Source organism: Hemitrygon akajei, unplaced genomic scaffold (assembly GCF_048418815.1).
Source record: "Hemitrygon akajei unplaced genomic scaffold, sHemAka1.3 Scf000069, whole genome shotgun sequence".
Lineage (NCBI taxonomy): Eukaryota > Metazoa > Chordata > Chondrichthyes > Myliobatiformes > Dasyatidae > Hemitrygon > Hemitrygon akajei.
In genome coordinates this window covers 385,658-408,518 of record NW_027331955.1, presented here as the reverse complement: position 1 = coordinate 408,518, position 22,861 = coordinate 385,658, and the positions used below count along the sequence as shown (strand labels likewise).

Here is a 22,861-nt window from a genome sequence, read left to right as displayed (position 1 = left end):
GGATCCCAATCTTCAAACCCCAAAAACCACACCTCCCGCACAAAAGGGAACAATAATATCGACCCCCGATAAAAACACCCCTACCCCGCACAACTGCGGAGGAGCCGGTGTCACCAGTGTCGAGGCGGCCGCATCGGGAGCAGCGGACACAACAGGTGACCCCGGAAGATTCACAGGTGAAGTGTCGCCTCACCTGGAAGGATGTTTGAACAATGGAGAGAGATCGACCGTCCGGCCCTTTCACTCTGATACCCCGAACTCCACAGTAAATCCGTCCAAACGAATCTGGGTGAACTTTAATGACCAATAAATATAATGCCTCTCAGCGATCAGCTGTCTGAGTGATTCCCTGACTCTGAGAGGAAGGGGTATCTATGGTCCACACTGTCAGGGTGTTGAGTTTACCAGGAGACAAAGACTGCAGGGACGAGAGGTTTTCTGATGACTAATACACTGTGTGTGGACCCCGCTGGCAATTCTGGTGTTGTGACCCGAATCGAGACAAACACCACGCTGCCCACTCCACCAACAACACGGCACAGCCGGACACATAACAGGGGACTTTACATCCCACAACACTGGATTCAGTGATGAAACCCGTGATTAATGTTGTTGTCCCACTGAAAAGTCCATTAAGGTGCTTTTAAATACCAGCGCTCTCCCACAGGTGACGTCACACAGCTCCGCCCCCCCACGCGCCTGACGTCACACACGGGCTCCAGACACCGGGATCTGCCCTCACGTGCGCGGTGTCTTACGTCACTCACGCGCTGCTGTGCTCGAGCTTTATCGGTTTAACGGCTGGGCTAATAATCACGTGACCAGCCCCTTCCCCCACCGCTGTCAACAGAGGAGTCAGGAGCTGCGCTATTCCCATTGGTGCGGAGCGATGTCAATCACTGGTTACAACCAGTCGCGGAGGCGGAAAAGCCGAGTGGGCGTTACCCCGCTGAGTCCGTCTCCCGCTCAAGCGCCGACCGCCTCCTCAGAGCGGAGAAAACCTCAAAGTAAATGTCCGCTTTCTGATTTATTTCCATTTCCCTCCGAGGGAAGTTGGGGCGTTTGTGAAGCGTCTCCTGCGGCCGGAGTCTGATGTATCGCTGAGAGGTAGGAGGAGACCGCTCGGCCCGTCGGTTTGATGCCGGTTCCCCGGGGAGGGAGGGAGAGGGGGGATTTTATTGAAAGGATGAAGATGGTGAGAGAGGGGGCGGACAGGATGTTTGTCCCGGTGGGGACAGGAGGGGCTCATCTGTGGAAATGTCTGAGCCCACGGTGGTGTCGAGCAGAGAGATTCACCACATTGGGGGCAAACACCGGCAGACTGTTGCCCTGAAAGCGGGGCCAGTGGTCCGGGCAAAGTGACAATTATTTGTGTTTTGTTGAGTTTGTACCTGGAATATGGTGTAAAATCCCGATCCCCATACTAACACGAGTTATACAGACCAAAGGACAAACTGCCGGAGCAACTCAGTGGGTCGGACAGCATCTGTGGAGGGAAATGGACCGTCAACATTTCGGGCCGAGACCCTCCCTCTGGACTGAGAGTGGACGGGAAATAGTCAGAGAAAAGAGGTGAGGGGTGAGGATGGGGCAAGAGCTGGGGAGTGAGAGGTGGATCCAGGTGAGGGGGAGGTGGGAAGGTGGAAATAGTGACAGGGGTGGGAGGTGAGTGGTTGGGGCAACACGGGGCTGCAGAAGATGGAAATTAATTCCATAGAGGATTAACAAAGAGTTTAGAGAGTATTTGTTATAGAGAGTGCAATGAAGATTCACCAGACCGATCCCTGGAGTGGTGGGGTCATCATATGAAGAAAGATCAAATGTGATAACCCTTTCATTTAGAGAATCGAGGACTGAGAGGTGATCACATTGAAATGCACAACATCATTACCGGTTGAACCAGGGATCCCAGTCTCTGAAACAGGGGTGTACTGTCCGGGACTGAGATGAGGGGAAATGTCTCCACTCCGAGGGTAGTGGATGTCTGTAAATCCCCACCACAGAGGGCCGTGAAGACTCAGTGATCGTCCTCACATAAAACAGAGGCCGGCAGATGTGTGGAGACCGAAGGTATCGAGGAAATGAGGATCGGGCAGAAACATGTGGCTGAGATGGGAGAGCATCCGCCACCTTGCTGATGGTTAGAGGGGCTGAATGGCCTCCTGCTGTTTCTCACTTGATGTTTCAGTGTTCCTGTCCAGCAAGGCTCTGGAGGAATGTGAACAGAAATTAGTGTTTATAAACACAGAACTGATTTAAATGAAATGAGAACATTTCCTGTTTGTGTCTGAATTATGTTTTGGACCGGGATGGGAACTGAGCCGGTGACTCTGTGACCTGGAGGTGGAGGGAAAGGGATCGGGGAAGATATGGTGTGGAAAAGTAGACATGTATCTGGTGTAAATATGGAATAATGTGGGGAATGCGGCGGATGATAGATAGATAGATACTTTATTCATCCCCATGGGGAAATTCAACTTTTTTTCCAATGTCCCATACACTTGTTGTAGCAAAACTAATTAAAACTAATGGGTCGGGCAGTGTGTGAGGGGAGGAGAGGAGCAGAGTCACCGGAGACCCTCCACCCGTCACCTGATCCCGTTTCCTGTTCGTTTTTCTGCAGATCTGCAGTATCTGTGGGTCACTGCTCTACGTGTACGTGTAGCTTCATCTTTCCCCGTTCAGACAAGTCAGTGAGATCCGGATCTGTCACGTCCTCTCGTTGTGGGTGGACAATGTCTTTTTCTCTGCAATACTTTCTGCATGTTTCATTCCAATGTTTTGAGGCGCTGAAGTGCAGCCAATGTTTCTGGGTATCTGACCCATTTATGTGAGAATTTAGCCTTTTCTATTTATCTGAGCTTCTCATAAATGTGAAAAGTTTAATTCAGCTTCACCTTAGAATTTCCAAAGCAACAACCCAGTCAGTCAAATAGTTCCACACAATTAAGATAGTTTATTATATCTTTAATTTTTTTTCTATTTTTGTACTATATATGTATATTCTTATTTTAAATCACAATTGTTAAAAACTATTGTTATGAATTAGGTTCTACTGCTACCGCAGGGACAACGAATTTCATGACATATGCCGGTGCTATTAAACCTGATTCTGATATTGATATGGGAGACCCACCACCGGTCACCTGATCCCAGTTACCGCAGATCGTAATGTGAGATTGAAGCATTTTCCATATATTTGCTTTCCACAGGAATGACAACAGTTCAGTTTCCTTCTGTGGTTCCAGAGCAGAAGCTCAGTCTGTCTAATATTTCCACACAATTAAAATGGGAAATTTATTTATTATCATCATGTACTGAGCTACAGTGGAAATCTTGCCTGACGTACCATCCACACAGACAGATACATTACAACAGTACATTGAGCTGATATACGACAAAACACTCACTGTAACAAAGCATTATGGCTGCAGAAAATGTGCAGTGCAGCTAGACATATGATGCAGGGTCACGTCGAGTTACATTGTGAGGTTGAGTCCATTTTATCATTCATTTGGCTTGTAACTGCAGACAGGAAGCCATCCTTTAGGCTGGTGTTACGCGCTTTAAGGCTTTTGTATCTCTTCCCCGATGGGGGAGCGGGTTTGCAGCAAGAATGTCCAGGTAATGAGGTTCTTTGAGTACATGGCCTGCTTTTCCAATGGAGGGGAAGTGTAGGAAGAGTCCATGGAGTGGAGGCTTGTTTCTCTGATGTTCTCTGCAGTTCCTTGCAGTCATCGGCAGAGCAGTAGCCATACAAAGGCGTGAAGTATCGACAAGGAGCTCAGAGACCTCGGCCTTCACCCTGCCTTGTGTAGCTGAATCCTGGACTTCCTGTCAGATCGCCGGCAGGTGGTAAGAGTGGGCTCCATCTCCTCTGTCTCTCTGACCCTCAGCACACATACCCCACAGGGTTGTCACTTTGGCCCCCTCCTTTACTCTCTGTGCACCCATGACTTGTGTTGCCACCCACAGCTCCAATCTGCTAATTAAATTTGCTGACAGCACTACATTGATTGGCCTAATCTGAAATACTGATAACAATCAATCAAATGCCTTCTGACAAGGCTCAGTCCAAATAAACTTTTCACCCTTCTTCAGGAGATTAGTCAGAGGCAGAGCGATAGCAGCAAAGTTCTTACAGAACTTACGGTAACATCCATCCATTCCCAGAAACCTTCTAAGAGCCTTAGCAGTCAGAATAAGAACTTGAGAAATTGCCTGGACTTTTGCCTGAACAGGAGCCAACTTGCTTTGACCTACAACATAGCCAAGACAGGTCACACTGGCATGGCCAAATTCACTCTTAGCCAAGTTAAGTAACATCTCTGGGATGTTACTGGAGCATTTTTCCTTCCAAAAGGCAAAACATTGTATTCATACAACCTAGATGGTGTCACAAATGCAGAAATTTCTCTACCTCTGTCCGTCAATGGAACACACCAATACCCTTTCAACAAATCAATCTTTGTAAGAAATTGGGTTTTCCAGCCTCATCGATGCAATCATCCACTCTAGGGATAGCATAGGCATCTGTTTTTGTTACTGCATTTACCTTTCTATATTCAGTGCAAAATCTAACACTACCATCAGGTTTGGGCACAATAATGCAGGGTGACTCCAATCTCATTTTGAAGGCCAAATAATACCATTCTCCAGCATATACTCAATTCCCTGGTCAGCCAATTTACACTTTTCTACGTTCATGCGAAGTGGGTGTTGTTTAATCAGTTTGGCTTCACCAACATCTACATCATATACTGCGACCGTGGTTTGCTTGGGGACATCGGGAAATAAATCTTTAAACTTCAGAATTAATTCCTTCAGCTGTGGATGTTGCTTTGGCTACAGATGAGACAACTTGTTAGCAATGTTTTCTGGAACAACCGAGTTCATTAGCCTAACTGGGACCATGTTTGGCTTGTGAAAAGTCTCAGACGAGTCAATTGTTTCATTCTCAGGGTTGCCAGTTTCATTTGTTTTGACAACAACACACACAGATGGCACCTGCTTGTCAAAACAGGCTTTATCATATTTATGTGTACCACCTGTGTTAGTTCAAGTCAGTTGGGTGTTTTAATAACATAATTCACATCATTAATTTGGGAGACTATGTCATACGAATTTCACCTGAAGTGGATTCGTCAACATAAGACAAGCACGTTATTTCCCACCTGGTATTTTCTTTCGCAAGCCCTGTTATCAAACCAACACTTCATTTTGTTTTGAGAAATCTTTAAGTTTTGTCTCGCTAGAATACAGGCTTGGTGTAGTTTATTTTTGAACTTCAAAACATAGTCTAACGAGTTAACTTGTACATCCCCATCAATCCACCGTTCCTTTTAACAAGGTCAAAGGTCCCTCTGTGACCAAATACAAGTTCAAATGGAGTAAAGCCCAGTGATTCCTGTACTGACTCTCTTTCTGTGGACAAAAGCAAATTTATTCCTTCATCTGGACAAAAGCAAGTGTATTCCTTCATCCCAGTCTTTTCCATTTTCAACACAATATGTCTTAATCATTGTTTTGAGGGTAGAATGAAATCTTTCTAAAGCCCCTTGTGATTCTGTATGGTACGCAGATTATGCAATTTGTTTTGCTCCCAGTTCAGAAACTACCTGCTGGAATAATCCAGATGTAAAATTACATCCTTGATCAGACTGGATTTCTTTAGGCAATTCGAATAAACTGAAAATTTTGGTAAGAGCCTTCGCCACAGTTTTAGCTTTAATATTTCTGAGAGGTATTGCCTCTGGGAATCTGGATGCAGTACACATAATAGTTAGCAGATACTGATGGCCAGCTTTAGTCTTTGGCAATGGGCCAACACAATCCACTATAACTTTGGAAAAGGGTTCACCGAATGCAGGTACAGGCCACTGGGGTGAGCTCATTAGGTTTACCCACAACTTGACAAGTGCCTTTTGGAAACTCTTATTCAGGGTAAACATAACTTCATGAGTTAAAGCAAACTGATCTGCTAATCTAGCAGATTCCTGCATAGTGGCAGCATCATTTCCATCTAAATACGTCTTTATGTCATCAGGGACGCACCCTCTGAATTCTTCAATTAAAACCAACTCTTTCAAGCTGTTAAAATCATCATTTACATGTTCAGATGTGCACCAGCGGTCAATGCACACAAATTTCTCATAAGCAAATTCCGTATGTCTGGTTCACAGATTTCTTCAAATTTCTAAACTTTTGCTTGTCTGCTTCTGGGACCAACTCATAAGCTTTGAGCACAGCCTGTTTCACTATGTCATAGTGTGTGGCGCGTGACCATGTGGTTAAGGTGTTTAACTAGCGATCTGAAAGTCATAAGTTCGAGCCTCAGCTGAGGCAGCGTGTGTGTCCTTGAGCAAAGCACTGAACCACACACTGCTCCTGCACATTTATAGCCCAGTGGCGATGATTGGGGCAGCATAAATAAATAAATTTTGTGTGTGTTGTTTGAATTTCCAGCATCTGCAGATTTCCTTGTGAGTGATATGTGTATAAATATAACTCCCAAACTATTGAGCTCGGGGGAAACAAGGCTTGGAGTCTTGAGATGGTAAAGTATGAAAGTTCTGTTCAACCACAGAATAGGTGATGAGAGAGAGATATTTGTAATCCAGGGTAAATGTTGAGAGAAGGCAATTATGTCGTATTCCACAGGTTCCATGGTGGTAAAATGAGACCAACAGTCGCTGTAGAGTTTATCTGTCATCCTTCCAAATCCACATACTAATTATCACCCGAAGTGACTTGTCATAATTGGTATCATCTTAATGAATTGCCACACCACAGCCAGGCAATGGTTAACACATAAGTGGTCTCCACAGGATACCCCAAATCAGATCCACTCCTATGGGTCAAATGAGGTGACAACCACACATTCGATGTACGGTGAATCGATAATTAGGCCACCCTTGTGGGCAAAGGAAAGTTCCAAACAATGGCCCTTGGCCACTAGTTCCCTGGTTTCGATTCTTCCATTTTTCCTCCTTCGTCTCCGTTTGACTCTGAGTGTCTGTGTCCTCGGTTAAAACTAAACAAGCTGCACACGATGTAAACAAGCTGCAAGTCAGACTGATTCACCTTCTTAATCTCTCTCTCTTAAAATGACAATCCACAGCAAACAAAACCTAGGGATTCATAACAATGGCCACTCCCCACTGTGTGCTGACAGGTGTGCCAGTAGGTGGGATGACTGAGTGAATCCTTTCCCACATTCTCAGCAGGTGAACGGCCTCTCTCTAGTGTGAACTCGCTGGTGTCTCCGTAGGGTGAATGACTGAGTGAATCCCTTCCCACAGACTGAGCAGATGAACGGCCTCTCCCCAGTATGAACTCGCTGATGTACCAGTAGGGTAGATGACTGAGTGAATCCCTTCCCACAGAATGAGCAGGTGAACGGCTTCTCCCCAGTGTGAACTCGCTGATGTACCAGTAGGGTAGATGACTGAGTGAATCCTTTCCCACAGACTGAGCAGGTGAATGGCCTCTGCCCAGTGTGAACTCGCTGATGTACCAATAGGGTAGATGACTGAGTGAATCCTTTCCCACAGACTGAGCAGGTGAATGGCTTCTCCCCAATGTGAACTCGCTGGTGTCTCTGTAGGGTGGATGAGCGAGGGAATCTCTTCCCACATTCTGAGCAGGTGAATGCTTTCTCCCCAGTGTGAACTCGCTGGTGACTCTGCAGTTGGGATAAATGAGTGAATGTCTTCCCACAGACTGAGCAGGTGAACGGCCTCTCCCCAGTGTGAACTCGCAGGTGATTCTGTAGGTGGGATGTATGAGTGAATCCCTTCCCACAGACTGAGCAGGTGAACGGCTTCTCCCCAGTGTAAACTCGCTGGTGTCTCTGTAGGTTAGCTAACCGAGTGAATCCCTTCCCACAGACTGAGCAAGTGAACGGCCTCTCCCCAGTGTGAACTCGCTGATGACTCTGTAGGTGAGATGAATGAGTGAATCGCTTCCCACAGACTGAGCAGGTGAACGGCCTCTCCCCAGTGTGAACTCGCTGATGACTCTTTAGGGCGGAAGAGTCAGCGTATCTCTTCCCACATTCTGAGCAGGTGAATGGCTTCTCCCCAGTGTGAACTCGCTGATGTCTCTGTAGGCTGGATAAATTAGTGAATCTTTTCCCACAGACTGAGCAGGTGAACGGCTTCTCCCCAGTGTGATCTCGCTGATGTCTCTGTAGGCTGGATAAATTAGTGAATCTCTTCCCACAGACTGAGCAGGTGAACGGCTTCTCCCCAGTGTGAACTCGCTGATGTACCAGTAGGGCAGATGACTGAGTGAATCCTTTCCCACAGACTGAGCAGGTGAATAGCTTCTCCCCAGTGTGAACTCGCCGGTGTCTCTGTAGGGTGGATGAGTGAGTGAATCTCTTCCCACATTCTGAGCAGGTGAACGCTTTCTCCCCGGTGTGAACTTGCTGGTGACTCTGTAGGTGGGATAACTGAGTGAATCCCTTTCCACATTCTGAGCAGGTGAATGGCCTCTCCCCAGTGTGTACTCGCTGGTGACTCTGTAGTTGGGATAAATGAGTGAATCCCTTCCCACAGACTGAGCAGGTGAATGGCTTCTCCCCAATGTGAACCCGCTGGTGAGCCATTAGGTCAGATGACTGAGTGAATCCTTTCCCAGAAATTCAGCAGATGACCAGCCTCTGCCCAGTGTGGTGTGAACTGATTGGTGTGTCCACAGGTGGGAAGACCGACTGAACCCCTTCCCACACACAGAACAGGTGAATGGCCTTGCCCAGTGTGAATTTGCTGATGTACCTTCAATTGTGATAACCGAGTGAATCCATTCCCACTGTCTGAGCAGGTGAAAGGCCTTTCTCCTGTGTGAATTACAGGCGTTACAGTTGGTCAAATGACCGAGTGAATCCTTCCCCACAGTCTCAGCAGGAAGGATGGTCAATTGGATCCCTTGCTCCACTTCTTAAATATCTCGACAGAGACAACAAAACTGGCGTGCCATGTTTGAGCTTCCTGGAGACAAATTCCTTCTCATTTTTAACCTGTAAAAAGATTTACAAAATCCATCAATGGGTGTAGTTCAACATTTCAGATGAGATCACTTGAGTTGTCAAGGTGTGATCTGGTATCACACTGTTACAGTGAGGTTCAACGAAAGTTGGACAGAGAAATCATCTCCTGACTGGGCAGAGTGCTGGTATCTGGAATGACCATCAAATCCCTGATGCTCTTCCTGTCTCTTTAAGAATGGGGCATTTCTGCCGTCTCCTGGCTCAGTTTCACTCTCTCCATTGGTATTATTCCCTGTTCCCACTGAGCTGCATGGGTTCCTCGCCCCACAGTAACTGAAACACTCTCACACAAATAGTTTTTCTTGACGTGCAGCTGGGATCTTCTTTTTATGTATTATTAACTTAAAGTGCCACAGTTTTTTTTTAAAAAAATATTTAATTGTGTTTTTAAGTAATTACAAGTGTGGAAAAAAATGTATATATCCCTTCCCCCCTCCCCTCTAACTTCCCTATATCAAAAGAAGAGAAAGTTAGAAAGAAAGAAAAAGAAAGTGCCTGGTTGTTGGAAGATCTCCACATGCTCCATGGAGTTCTTAATAACTTTAGTATGTATATTTATTTCTTTCCCCAAGTAACCAATTGTTTCATCTTCAGAGCACCTATATATTTATTCCTGTCTTTTGTAAATAAGGGCACCAAATTTTCAAAAATGTTTCATATTTATCTCTTAAATTATAAGTAATTTTCTCTAATGGAATACAGCCATAGATTTCTTTCTTCCAACAATCTATACTTAAATATGTATCTGATTTCCAAGTAACTGCAATAGCCTTTTTGGCTACTGCCAGTGCAATTTTTATGAATTCTTTCTGATATTTATTTAGTTTGAGTTTCGGTTTTATCCCTTCAATATCACCTCATAAAAGTAATATTGGATTATGAGGAAGTTGTATTCCCGTAATTTGTTCCAGTAAAATTCTTAAATTTGTCCAAAAATGTTGAATTTTAGAACAAGACCATGTAGAATGTAAAAATGTACCAGTTTCTTGGTTACATCTGAAACACTGATCAGATAAACTTGGATTTAATTTATTTATTTTTTGTGGTGTAATATATCATTGATGTAGAAAGTTATATTGCACTAATCTTAACCGAACATTTTTTGTATTTGTCATACTATCAAGACATATTCTTGACCAATTTGTTTCTTCAATTTTAATATTCAAATCACTTTCCCATTTTTGTCTTGACTTATGGACTCCTTGTTTAATTGTCTGGTTTTGAATCAAATTATACATACAAGATATAAATTTTTTAATATTTCCTTTTTGAATTAAAATTTCTATTTCATTAGATTTCGGCAATAACATTGTTTAACCTAGATTTTCTCTTATATAAGCCCTTAGTTGAAAGTAACAAAATAAAGTGTTTCTTGATACTTTATATTTATTCTTTAATTGATCGAATGACATTAATATACCTCCTTCAAAACAATCTCCTATGTATCTAATCCCTTTTTGAAACCAATTATATAAAAGTTGATTGTCCATTGGAAAAGGAATAAGTCTATTTTGAATTAAAGATCTCTTTGCTTATAAAGATTTTTTTGTCTCATCATCAACATTTATCTTATTCCATAAATTAATCAAATGTTTTAATATAGAAGCTTCTTTCTTTTCCCGTATCCATTTAGATTCCCATTTATATATAAAATCTTCTGGTACGTTTTCTCCTATTTTATCTAGTTCTATTCTAATCCATGCCGGTTTATCTTTCTCAAAAAAAGATGCAATAAATCTAAGTTGATTTGCTTTATAATAATTCTTAAAATTTGGAAGTTGTAACCCTCCTAGATCAAATTTCCATGTCAATTTTTCCAACAATATTCTTGACATCTTACCTTTCCAGAGAAACCTCCTCACATATTTGTTTAACTCTTGAAAAAACTTCTGGGGTAATTGTATTGGTAATGATTGAAATAAATATTGTAGTCTCGGGAATATATTCATTTTTATAGTATTTACTCTACCTACTAATGTTATTGGTAATGCCATCCATTTATCAAGATCTTCCTGAATTTTTTTCAAAAGTGGTGAATAATTTAATTTGTATAAGTTTTTTATATCATTATCAACTCTTATACCTAAATATTTTATACCATTTGTCAGCCATCTAAATTGAGTTATTAATCGACATTGACTATAATCTCCATTAGTAAGAGGTAAAATTTCACTTTCATCCCAATTTACTTTATAACCTGATATTTTCCCATATTCTTCTAATCTATAAGATAATTTACATAATGAATGTAATGGATCTGTTAAATAAAGTAGAACATCATCAGCAAATAAATTAATCTTGTATTCTTCCTGATTAACTCTGAAACCCTTAATATCTGGGTCCATTCTAATTAATTCAGCTAATGGCTCTATTGCCAACACAAACAAAGCAGGTGATAATGGTCAACCTTGCCTAGTTGATCTTGTTAACTGAAATGGTGTCGAAATTTGACCATTTGTCACTACTTTAGCTTTGGGATTAGTATTTAAGGTTTTAATCCATTTTATAAATGATGTTCCTAATCCATATTTTTCCAATACCTTAAATAAAAAATCCCATTCCAATCTTTCAAATGCTTTTTCTGCATCTAAAGCAACTGCCACACTCGTTTCCTCCCTCTTTTGCGATAAATGGATTATACTAATTAACCGGGTTACATTATCTGCCAATTGTCTATTTTTGATAAATCCTGTTTGATCCATATGCACTAATTTTGATAAGCATTTAGATAATCTATTAGATAAGATTTTTTTTAACTTTTTTTATTGTTTTCAAATTTTATAATCAGTATTTAATAAAGAAATAGGTCTATATGATGCTGGCTTTAAAAGGTCTCTATCTTTTTTTGGCAATACTATTAAAATAGCTGTTGAAAAAGATTCTGGAAGTCTATGCGTTCTTTCCACTTGATGTATTAACTCCATAAAGGGAGAAATTAATAAATCTTTAAACTTTTTATAAAATTCAGGTGGAAAACCATCTTCTCCTGGAGATTTATTACTTTGAAGTGATCCCAGAGCTTCTTCAACCTCCTTCACTGTAAAAGGCATACCTAATCCCTTCTGTTCTTCCGTATTTAATTTAAGTGCCACAGTTTTAACGCCATATGAAAAATTCCTGCTGAAATGACTGGTTGGTTCACACAGCTGTCAAAAGGGGTTAGAGTGAATGTTTGTATTATTTCAGGTTCTTGTCACAATCATAGAAAATTTCAACACAGAAACAGGCCCTTTGGGCCATCTAGTTTGTGCTGAACTATTTAAACAGCCCACTCCCACACCTCTACCATCCAGGTACCAACACAAACCTCTTAAATGTTGAAATCGAGCTCGTATGCACCACTTGTGCTGGCTGCTCATTCCACAGCCGGATAACCGTCTGTGTGAAGAAGTTTCCCCTCATGTTCCCCTTAACATTTCACCTTTCACCCTTAACCCATGGCCTCTGGTTGTCATCCCACCCAATCTTCGTGGAAAAAGCCAGTTTGCATTAACACTATCTGTGCCTCCATATCACAATCAAATCTCCCCTCAATCTTCTGCATTCCAAGGAATAAAGTCCTGATTTGTTCAATCTTTCCTTATAACCCAAGTCCTCCAGACATGGCAACATCCTTGTGAATTTTCTCTGAAATCTCTGAACTTCTTTTACATCTTTCCTGTAGGTAGGTGACCAAAACTGCACACAATACTTCAAATTAGGCCTCACCAATGTCTTCCAGAAGTCAACATAACATCCATCTATTGTTATCAGTACTTTGGTTCATTAAAGGCAATGGGCTGAAATCATTCTTTCCATCCCTATCTACCACTTTCAGTGAATTAAGGACTTGTATTCCCAGGTCCCTTTCTTCCACAACACTCCTCCGTGCCCGACCAATCACTGTGAAAGACCTCCCTTGGTAGGTCATACCAAAGTGCAACAACTCACACTGGTCTGCATTAAATTCCATTTTCCATTTCTAAAACTATTTTCCCATCTGGTCCAGATCACACTGCAAGCCATGATAGTCTTCTCGGAGTCCGCTAAACCCCCAGTCTTGTTGTCATCCTCAAATTTGCTGATCCAGTTAACCACACTATCATCCAGATTACAGATATAGATGACAAACAACAACAGATCCAGATCTAAACATAGTCTAACAATTTAACAGGTACATCCCCATCAATCCATTGTTCCTTTAACAAGGACAAAGGTCCCCTCACTCTACAACCAAATACAAGTTCAAATGGAGTAAATCCCAGTGATTATTGTACCAACTCTCTTACTGTGAACAAAAGCAAATGTATTCATTCATTCCAGTCTTTTCCATTTTCAACACAATATGTCTTAATCATTGTTTTGAGGGCAGAATGAAATCTTTCCAAAGCCCTTTGTGATTCTGGATGGTATGCAAATGTTGTAATTTGTTTAGTTCCCAGTTCATAAACTACCTGCTGGAATAACCCAGATGTAAAATTACTTCCTTGATCAGACTGGATTTCATTCGGCAAACCAAATAAAGTAAAAAAAAACTTGGTAATAGCCTTCGCCAGTTTTACCTTTATTATTTCTGAGAGGTATTGCCTCTGGGAATCTGGATGCAGTACACATAATAGTTAGCAGATACTGATGGCCAGCTTTAGTCTTTGGCAAAGGGCCAGCACAATCCACTATAAATTTTGAAGAGGACTCACCAAATGCAGGTTTAGACTGCAGTGGGGCCACTGGGGTGACCTGATTAGGTTTACCCACAACTTAACAAGTGTGATAGGTTCTGCGAAAGGTCACAACATCTGTCCTCAAATTAGGCCAGTAACATTTTTTTGATAATCCTGTTTAGTTTTATTCACTCCAAAATGTCGACGTAAGGGTATACTGTGGGCCAAAGTTAAAATTTCAGTCCTATAAACTTTAGGAACTACAACTTGGTGAACAATTGCCCATTCCTCACTCGAAGGTACAGCAGGTGGCCTCCACTTCCTCATTATCACTCCATCCTTGAGATAATACCCTACTGGCACTTTCTTAATCTCATCATCTGAGAGAGCTGTTTCTTTTAAAGCTTCAATATCAGGGTCTTCGTTCTGTTCTGCTATAAACTCCTTCCTAGACAGGGATAAATCTTTCTCATCAGACTTACTACCTGAATCCTGTTGAAACAATGAAGGCAGAAAAGTCCCTGACTGGTCTTCATAACCTGCATCCCGATTTTGGCTATCATGGGTATCAGAATCATGCTGCACAGAACCGTCTGCGTCAGCAGACTGTTTAGCCATACTTCAAGTTACTGTGCAGGAAGGATAAATGTTAAAATCCATCTGTGGGTCGTCAGTGGTTGGGTTAGTTGTCAACTGCACTGCAGGAACAACTTTACCATCTGCCAGGTCATTCCCTAACAGCAAAGTAATATCTCCCACCGGTAAACTGGAGCATAATCTGATCTTAACAGGTCCCGAAACCAATCCTGACAGTAAAGTTACCTTGTGCAATGGCACGGAAACCATGCCGCCCCCAATGCCTTTAATAAGATTTACCTCAGCAGTGTCAGTCTCATCACCAAACTTTAGAACGCTGTCTAACGTACAGACAGACAGACATACTTTATTGATCCCGAGGGAAATTGGGTTTGGTTACAGCCGCACCAACCAAGAATAGTGAAGAAATATAGCAATATAAAACCATAAATAATTAAATAATAATAAGTTAATCATGCAAGTGGAAATAAGTCCAGGACCAGCCTATTGGCTCTGGGTGACTGACACTCCGAGGGAGGAGTTGTAAAGTTTGATGGCCAGAGGTAGGAATGACTTCCTAGGACGCTCAGTGTTACATCTCGGTGGAATGAGTCTCTGGCTGAATGTACTCCTGTGTCTAACCAGGACATTACGGAGTGGATGGGAGTCATTGTCCAAGATGGCATGCAACTTGGACAGCATCCTCTTTTCAGACACCACCGTCAGAGAGTCCAGTTCCACCCCCACAACATCACTGGCCTTATGAGTTTGTTGATACTGCTACCCTAGCCTGCTGCCCCAGCACACAACAGCAAATATTATAGCACTGGCCACCACAGCCTCCTAGAACGAGTAACTGAGGAGCCCCAGTAACTCAAAGAATTTTCACTGGTACCGGGGTTGACCATTCATTTACTAATAAAATCCCATCTGACATAAAATGTTCGAATCCTTTCTTAACTCAGACCTTAACTGAGCCTCAACAGAATGTTCAGAACCCTGTGGGTTTATAGGTGCTTCAACATACTGAACACAGGCATTTGGGACTGCCTCCTTTTCCTTTTTCTTCTTCAGGACAGAACAATTAGCCATCACATAACCAGCTTTCCTACAACAGTAACAAGTAAGACCAGAATATTTCTCCTTCAACTGCTTCCCTTCATCCTTACTCTTATCACTAGTCCAAACTTTAATTTCTGGTTTGCCCTGGTTATCCCTGCTACTCTTTTGGAAGCTCTCATTCGGGATAAACTTAACCTTAGGAGTTAAAGCAAACTCATCTGCTAATCTAGCAGACTCCTGCAAAGTGGCAGCATCCTTTTCATTTAAATATGTCTTTATGTCATCAGGGACGCACCTTTCGAATTCTTCAATTAAAACCAACTCTTTCTATCTGTAAAATCATCATTTATATTTTTATACATGCACCAGTGGTCAAAACACACAGACTTCTGAGAAGCAAATGCCAGATAAGTCTGATTCACAAATTTCCAAATTTTTTCCTGTGTGATTCTGGGACCAACTCGTAAGCTTTGAGCACAGCCTGTTTCACTATGTCATAATCAGCTGCTTCATCAACTATCAAAGCAGAATAGGCCATGGCCTCCTCTACTGTCAAGATGAAGCCACACTCAGGTTGGAGGAACAACACCTTATCTACCGGTAGCCTCCAACCTGATGGCGTGAACATTGACTTTTCTAACTTCCGTTAACACCACTCCTCACCTTCTCACTCCATCCGTGATATATTTAGATATTTTGTTCCCTCTTTCTCTGCCCATCACTCTGCCTGTTCTCCATCTCCCTCTGGTGCCCCCCTCCCCCTTTCTTTCTCCCTAGGCCTCCCTTCTCCAGTTTTGTATCCCTTTTGCCAATCACCTTTCCGGCTCTCAGCTTCACCCCACCCCCTCCGGTCTTCTATCTTTCACATTTCCCCCTCCCCCTCCTACTTTCAAATCTCTTACTATCTTTCCTTTCAGTTAGTCCTGATGAAGGGACTCGGCCTGAAACGTCGACAGTGCTTCTCCTTATAGATGCTGCCTGGCCTGCTGTGTTCCACCAGCATTTTGTGTGTGTTGCCCAAACTATTGAGCTCGGGGGAATCAAGGCTTAGAGTCTTGAGATGGTAAAGTAGGCAAGTTCAGTTTATCCACAGAATAGGTGATGAGAGAGATATTTGTAATCCAGGGTAAATGTTGAGAGAAGGCAATTATGTCAAATTCCTCAGGTTCCATGGTGGCAAAATGAGAGAACAGTCGCTGTAGATTTTATCTGTCATCATTCCAAAATCTCACATACTAATTATCACACAAAGTGACTTGTCACAAGGAGTATCATCTTCAAGTGAATTACCACACCACACCCAGGCAAGGGTTAACACATCAGCAGTCTTCACAGGATACCCCAAATCAGATCCACTCCTATGGATCAAACGAGGTGACAACTACACATTCGATGTACGGTGAATCGATGATTAATCCACCCTTGTGGGCATAGGAAAGTTCCAAACAGTGATCCTTGGCCATTAGTTCCCTGGTTTTCATCCTTCCATTTTACCTCTTTCATCTCCGTCTGACTCTTGAGTGTCTGTGTCCTCGCTTAAAACTAAACAAGCTGCAAATCAGACTGAATCACCTTAATATCTCTCTCTCAGAATGACAGCCTACAGCAAACGAAACCTAGCGATTCATAACAATGGCCACTCCCCATTGTGAACTGACTGGTGTGCCAGCAGTTGGGATGACTGAGTGAATGCTATCCCACATTCTGAGCAGGTGAACGGCTTCTCCTCGGTGTGAACGCGCCGATGTCTCTGTAGGCTGGATAAATAAATGAATCCCTTCCCACAGTCTGAGCAGGTGAACGGTTTCTCCCCAGTGTGAACTCGCTGGTGACTCTGTAGGGTGGATGACTGAGTGAATCCCTTCCCACAGACTGTGCAGGTGAACGGCTTCTCCCCAGTGTGAATTTGCAGATGTCTCTGTAGGCTGGATAAATGAGTGAATCTCTTCCTACAGACTGAGCAGATGAACGGCCTCTCCCCAGTGTGAACTCGCTGGTGACTCTGTAGGGTGGATGACTGAGTGAATCCCTTCCCACAGACTGAGCAGGTGAACGGCTTCTCCCCAGTGTGAATTTGCTGGTGTCTCTGTAGGGTGGATGAATCAGTGAATCTCTTCCCACAGACTGAACAGGTGAACGGCTTCTCCCCAGTGTGAACTCGCTGGTGTCTCTGTAGGGTGGATGACTGAGTGAATCTCTTCCCACATTCTGAGCAGGTGAACGGTTTCTCCCCAGTGTGAACTCGCTGGTGACTCTGTAGGGTGGATAACTGAGTGAATCTCTTCCCACAGACTGAGCAAGTGAATGGCTTCTCCCCAGTGTGAACTTGCTGATGTCTCTGTAGGGTGGATAACTCAGTGAATCCTTTCCCACATTCTGAGCAGGAGTACGGCCTCTCCCCAGTGTGAACTCGCTGATGACTTTGTAGGTTGGATAACTCAGTGAATCTCTTCCCACATTCTGAGCAGGTGAACGGCTTCTCCCCAGTGTGAACTCGCTGATGACTCTGTAGGTTGGATAACTCAGTGAATCCCTTCCCACATTCTGAGCAGGTGAACGGCCTCTCCCCAGTGTGAACTCGCTGATGACTCTGGAGGTGGGATAACCGAGTGAATCTCTTCTTACAGACTGAGCAGGTGAATGGCCTCTCCCCAGTGTGAACTCGCTGATGTACCAGTAGGGTGGATGACTCAGTGAATCCCTTCCCACAGACTGAACAGGTGTACGGCTTCTCCCCAGTGTGAACTCGCTGATGTTTCCATAGCGTGGAGGAGTGAGTGAATCTCTTCTCACAGACTGAGCAGGTGTACAGCCGCTCCCTGGTGTGAACTCGCTGGTGAGCCATTAGGTCAGATGACTGAGTGAATCCTTTCCCAGAAGTTCAGCAGATGGCCAACCTCTGCCCGGTGTGGTGTGAACTGACTGGTGTGTCCACAGGAGGGAAGACCAATTGAATCCTTTCTCACACACAGAACAGATGAATGGCCTTGGCCAATGTGAACTTGTTGATGTACCTTCAATTGTGATAACTGAGTGAATCCACTCCCACTGTCTGAGCAGGTGAACAGCCTTTCTCCTGTGTAAAATGACGGTTGGTCAAATGAAGAACGGTTGATTGAATCCCTTGCCCCATTTCTTAAACATCTAGACAGAGACAACAAAACTGGCATGCCATGTTTGAGATTCCTGGAGACAAATTCCTTCTCATTTTTAACCTGTAAAAAGATTTATAAAATCCATCAATGGATGTAGGACAACATTACAGATGAGATTACTTGAGTTGCCAAGGTTTGATCTGGTATCACACTGTTACAGTGAGGTTCAACGAAAGTTGGACAGAGAAATCATCTCCTGACTGGGCAGAGTGCTGGTATCTGGAAAGACCATCAATTCCCTGATGCTCTTCCTGTCTCTAAAAGAATGGGGCATTTCTGCTGTCTCCAATTTGTGCCTTGGCTCAGTTTGACTCTCTCCATTGGTATTATTCCCTGCTCCTGCTGAGCTGCATGGGTGCCTGGCCCCACAGTAACTGAAACAGTCTCACGCAAACAATCTTTCTTGACGTGCAGCTGGGATCTTTTATGTATTATTAACTTAAAGTGCCACAATTTTAAAGCCATATAAAAAAATTCCTGCTAAAATGAATGGTTGGTCCACACAGCTGTTAAAAGATCTTAGAGTGAATTTTTGTAATATTTCAGGTTCTTGTGAAAAGTACAACACAGAAACAGGCCCTTTGGGCCATTTGGTTTGTGCTAAACTAATTAAACTGACCACTCCCACATCCCTACCATCCAGGTACCTATACGAACCTCTTAAATATTGAAATTGAGCTCACATGCACCACTCATGATGGCTGTTCATTCCACACCCGGATGACCGTCTGTGTGAAGAAGTTTCCCCTCATGTTCCCCTTAACATTTCACCTTTCACGCTTAACCCATGGCCACTGGTTGTAGTCCCACATCAATCAGTGGTAAAAGCCAGCTTGAATTTAGACCTTCACTTTAGTTGAAAATACTCAACAGGCGCTTTCTAAATGGTCACCTATGTTGATGTCATTGATAGGTCGAATAAATGCTATAAAAATGGTTATTCTAATGAAATTTTTATATATATTTCAAGCAGATGCCTCTTTTGTTCCAAAAACATTTTTTGATAAAATAGATTCTTTGATTTTATCTTAGGTTTGGAATAATAAAAGCTCTAGAGTAAATAAACTTTCATTACAAAAATCAAAAAAGATGGAGGACTGGCTTTACCAAACTTTAGATTTTATTATTGGGCAATTAATATTAGTTATATTACTTTTTGGATTTATGATACAGACGACCAAGATCACCCTTCATGGTTACAGTTGGAGGAAAATTCAGTAATGGGGTTTTCGTTAGCTTCTTTATTAGGAGCTCCTCTTCCGTTTTTGTTCTCCAGAATAGGTAGACAAGCTCTTAACCCTATTCTTAAACATACTTTAAAAATTTGGTTTCAATTTTGTAGATTTTTTTAATTAAATGATTCTTTACTTCCTAGTAATATTTATTCTAATTTCTTTTTTATACCATCAACTTTAGATAAGGCGTTTTTAACATGGAAAATTAAGGGAATTAAAACTTTTTTAGATTTGTTTTTACAAGACTGTTTAATGTTTTTCTCACAGTTAATGGATAAATCTGATATCTCTAATACACATTTTTTCAGGTATTTACAGGTTAGGAATTTCTTACGCGATTTTTTACTGAATTACCCCTTGGCCTGCTCTTCAAATTTGGCTTATGTTATTTTTCAGTTTAAACCTTTTCAAAAACGATTAATAGCTATCATTTATACACAGTTAATGAATGCTCGCATGTCGCCTAATGATAGGGTTCAACGTACCTGGGAAGTAGAACTTCAATATTCACTTTCAAATAATCAATGGAGTAAAATTTATTATTTAGTCAATAGTTCATTTATCTGCGCACAACATATCTTAATTCAGTTTAAGATAGTACATAGATATGTCCAAAGATAAATTGGCGCATATATTTCTGAATATAAGCCCTATTTGTGACAGATGTAACACAGAAATGGCTACTTTAACTCATATGTTTTGGTCATGTGTAAGTTTAAATAATTTTTGGAGGGATGTGTTTGGAATATTATCTAAAGTTATAAATATGGATGTTCAACCTAATCCACTTACAGCAATTTTTGGGATTATTCCAGAGGAAGCAAGCAAAGTGTCTGCTTCCACCCAACATGAGATAGCTTTTTCAACTTTACTAGCTAGGAGAGCTATTTTGCTACATTGGAAAGAATCTAACCCACCAACTGTTTTCTATTGGCTCTCCTCCATTATGTCATGTCTAAGCTTGGAGAAAATTAGAAGCCGAACATTTGATACATCCTTTAATTTTGAACAAGTCTGGCGACCTTTTATTCAATATTTTCACATGATTTAATTTATTTTTATTTATTTATTTTTTAAATTCTCTTTGGGGAAAATCCTTATCCATGATGGTTTGGAGATGACTGGAAGGATGTGTTCTTTTTTCTCTCTCTGTTTTCTTTAATTTTATCCTCAATTGGACTGCCCAATCTTTCTTCTTCTTTCCTTTTTTTTCTCTTTCTTTTTTTTTGTTTTTTGTTTCAGCTTAGTTAGTGGGTTTTTTTCCTTATCAATAAAATCTCCAATCCTTTTTTTCTGATTATTATGAGGAGTTGTAGTTTTTTTTTACCATTGTATATATAACAGCATAATATTTCACTTATTTGATTTTGATATTATATAATTTTTGTTTTTACTATTGCTGTTTATATGTCTTTTATATTATCTACTTGTTAAACTCCTCTTCTGATTTGTATATTCTTTATTTGGAAATCAATAAAAAAGATTGCAAAATGAATTTACACCATCTATGCCCCTCTTTCACAATCAAATCGCCCCTCAATCTTCGACATTCCAAGGAATAAAGTCCTGAGAAGATGAACTGATCTCTAAAAGTCATGAAGTTAAAGATGAAACATTATTTTCAACATTTTAAGCAAGATTAGAGTATTACTTTTGTTTTTACAATTTCAGAGTGGAAAAAAAAGGAAAGGAGCACCATGCAAAAGTTTGGGAACCCCAAGAGATTTGAGCTCTCAGATAACTTTTACCAAGGTCTCAGACCTTAATTAGCTTGTTAGAACAATGGCATGTTCACAGTGTTCATTAGGAAAAGCCAGATGTTGCAAATTTCAAAGCTCTATAAATACCCTGACTCCACAAACCTCGTCCCAACAATCAGAGCCATGGGCTCCTCTAAGTCCCTGCCTAGCACTCTGAAAATTAAAATACATGATGCCCACGAAGCAGGAGAAGGCTATAAGAAGACAGCAAAGCATTTTCAGGTAGCCATTTCCTTAGTTCGTAATGTAATTAAGAAATGGCAGTTAACAGGAATGGTGGAGGTCAAGTTGAGGTCTGGAAGACCAAGAAATCCTTCAGAGAGAACTGCTCGTAGGATTACCAGAAAGGGAAATCAAAACCCCCGTTTGACTGCAAAAGACCTTCAGGAATATTTAGCCGTCTCTGAAGTGGTGGTGCACTGTTCTACTGCACAGGGACACCTACACAGGGATACCTACGCTTGAGTGCTAGGCAGGGACACCTATGACTTTCATGGAAGAAACATCAGAAGAAAACTTTCCTGTGCCCTCGCCACAAAATTCAGCTTCAGATATTTGGAAAGGAACATCTAAACAAGCCTTATGCATTTTGGAAACAAGTCCTCTGGACTGATGAAGTTAAAAAAGAACTGTTTGGCTGCAATGAGCAAAGGTATGTTTGGAGAAAAAAGGGTGCAGAATTTCATGAAAAGAACACCTCTCTAACTGTTAAGCATGGGAGTGGATTGATCATGCTTTGGGCTTGTGTTGCAGCCAGTGGCACGGGGAACATTTCACTGGTAGAGGGAAGAATGAATTCAATTAAATACTAGCAAATTCTGGAAGCAAACATCACATCGTCTGTAAAAAAGCTGAAAATTAAAAGAGGATGGCTTCTGCAACAGGATAATGATCCTAAACGCACTTCAAAATCCACAATGGACTACCTCAGGAAGCGCAAGCTGAACATTTTGCCATGGACCTCACAGTCCCCCGACCGAAACATCATCAAAAATCTGTGGATAGACCTCAAAAGAGCAGTGCATGCAAGACGGCCCAAGAATCTCACAGAACTAGAAGCCTTTTGCAAGGAAGAATGGGCAAAAATCCCCAAACAAGAATTGAAAGACTCTTAGCTGGCTACAGAAAGCATTTAAAGTTGTGATACTTGCCAAAGGGGTTGCTACTAAGTACTGACCATGCAGGGTGCCCAAACTTTCACTTCAGGCCCTTTTCCTTTTTTATTATTTTGAAACTGTAAATGATGGATACAAAAGAGTAATCTTGCTTAAAATATTAAAGAGTGTGTCATCTTTAACTTTATGCCTTTTGGAAATCAGGTCATTGTTTTACTCGCTTAGCTATTCACAGGAACAGAAAGGTGCCCAAATTTTTGCATGTC

The 22,861-nt window shown here is 41.8% G+C and overlaps 1 protein-coding gene across 2 annotated transcripts in view; it reads right to left on the bottom strand.

Annotated features, from left to right (window-relative positions):
• The window catches only part of LOC140722104 (NACHT, LRR and PYD domains-containing protein 3-like), a 421,136-nt gene that overhangs the window by 187,736 nt on the left and 210,539 nt on the right, over positions 1–22,861 (bottom strand). The window lies entirely within an intron of this gene.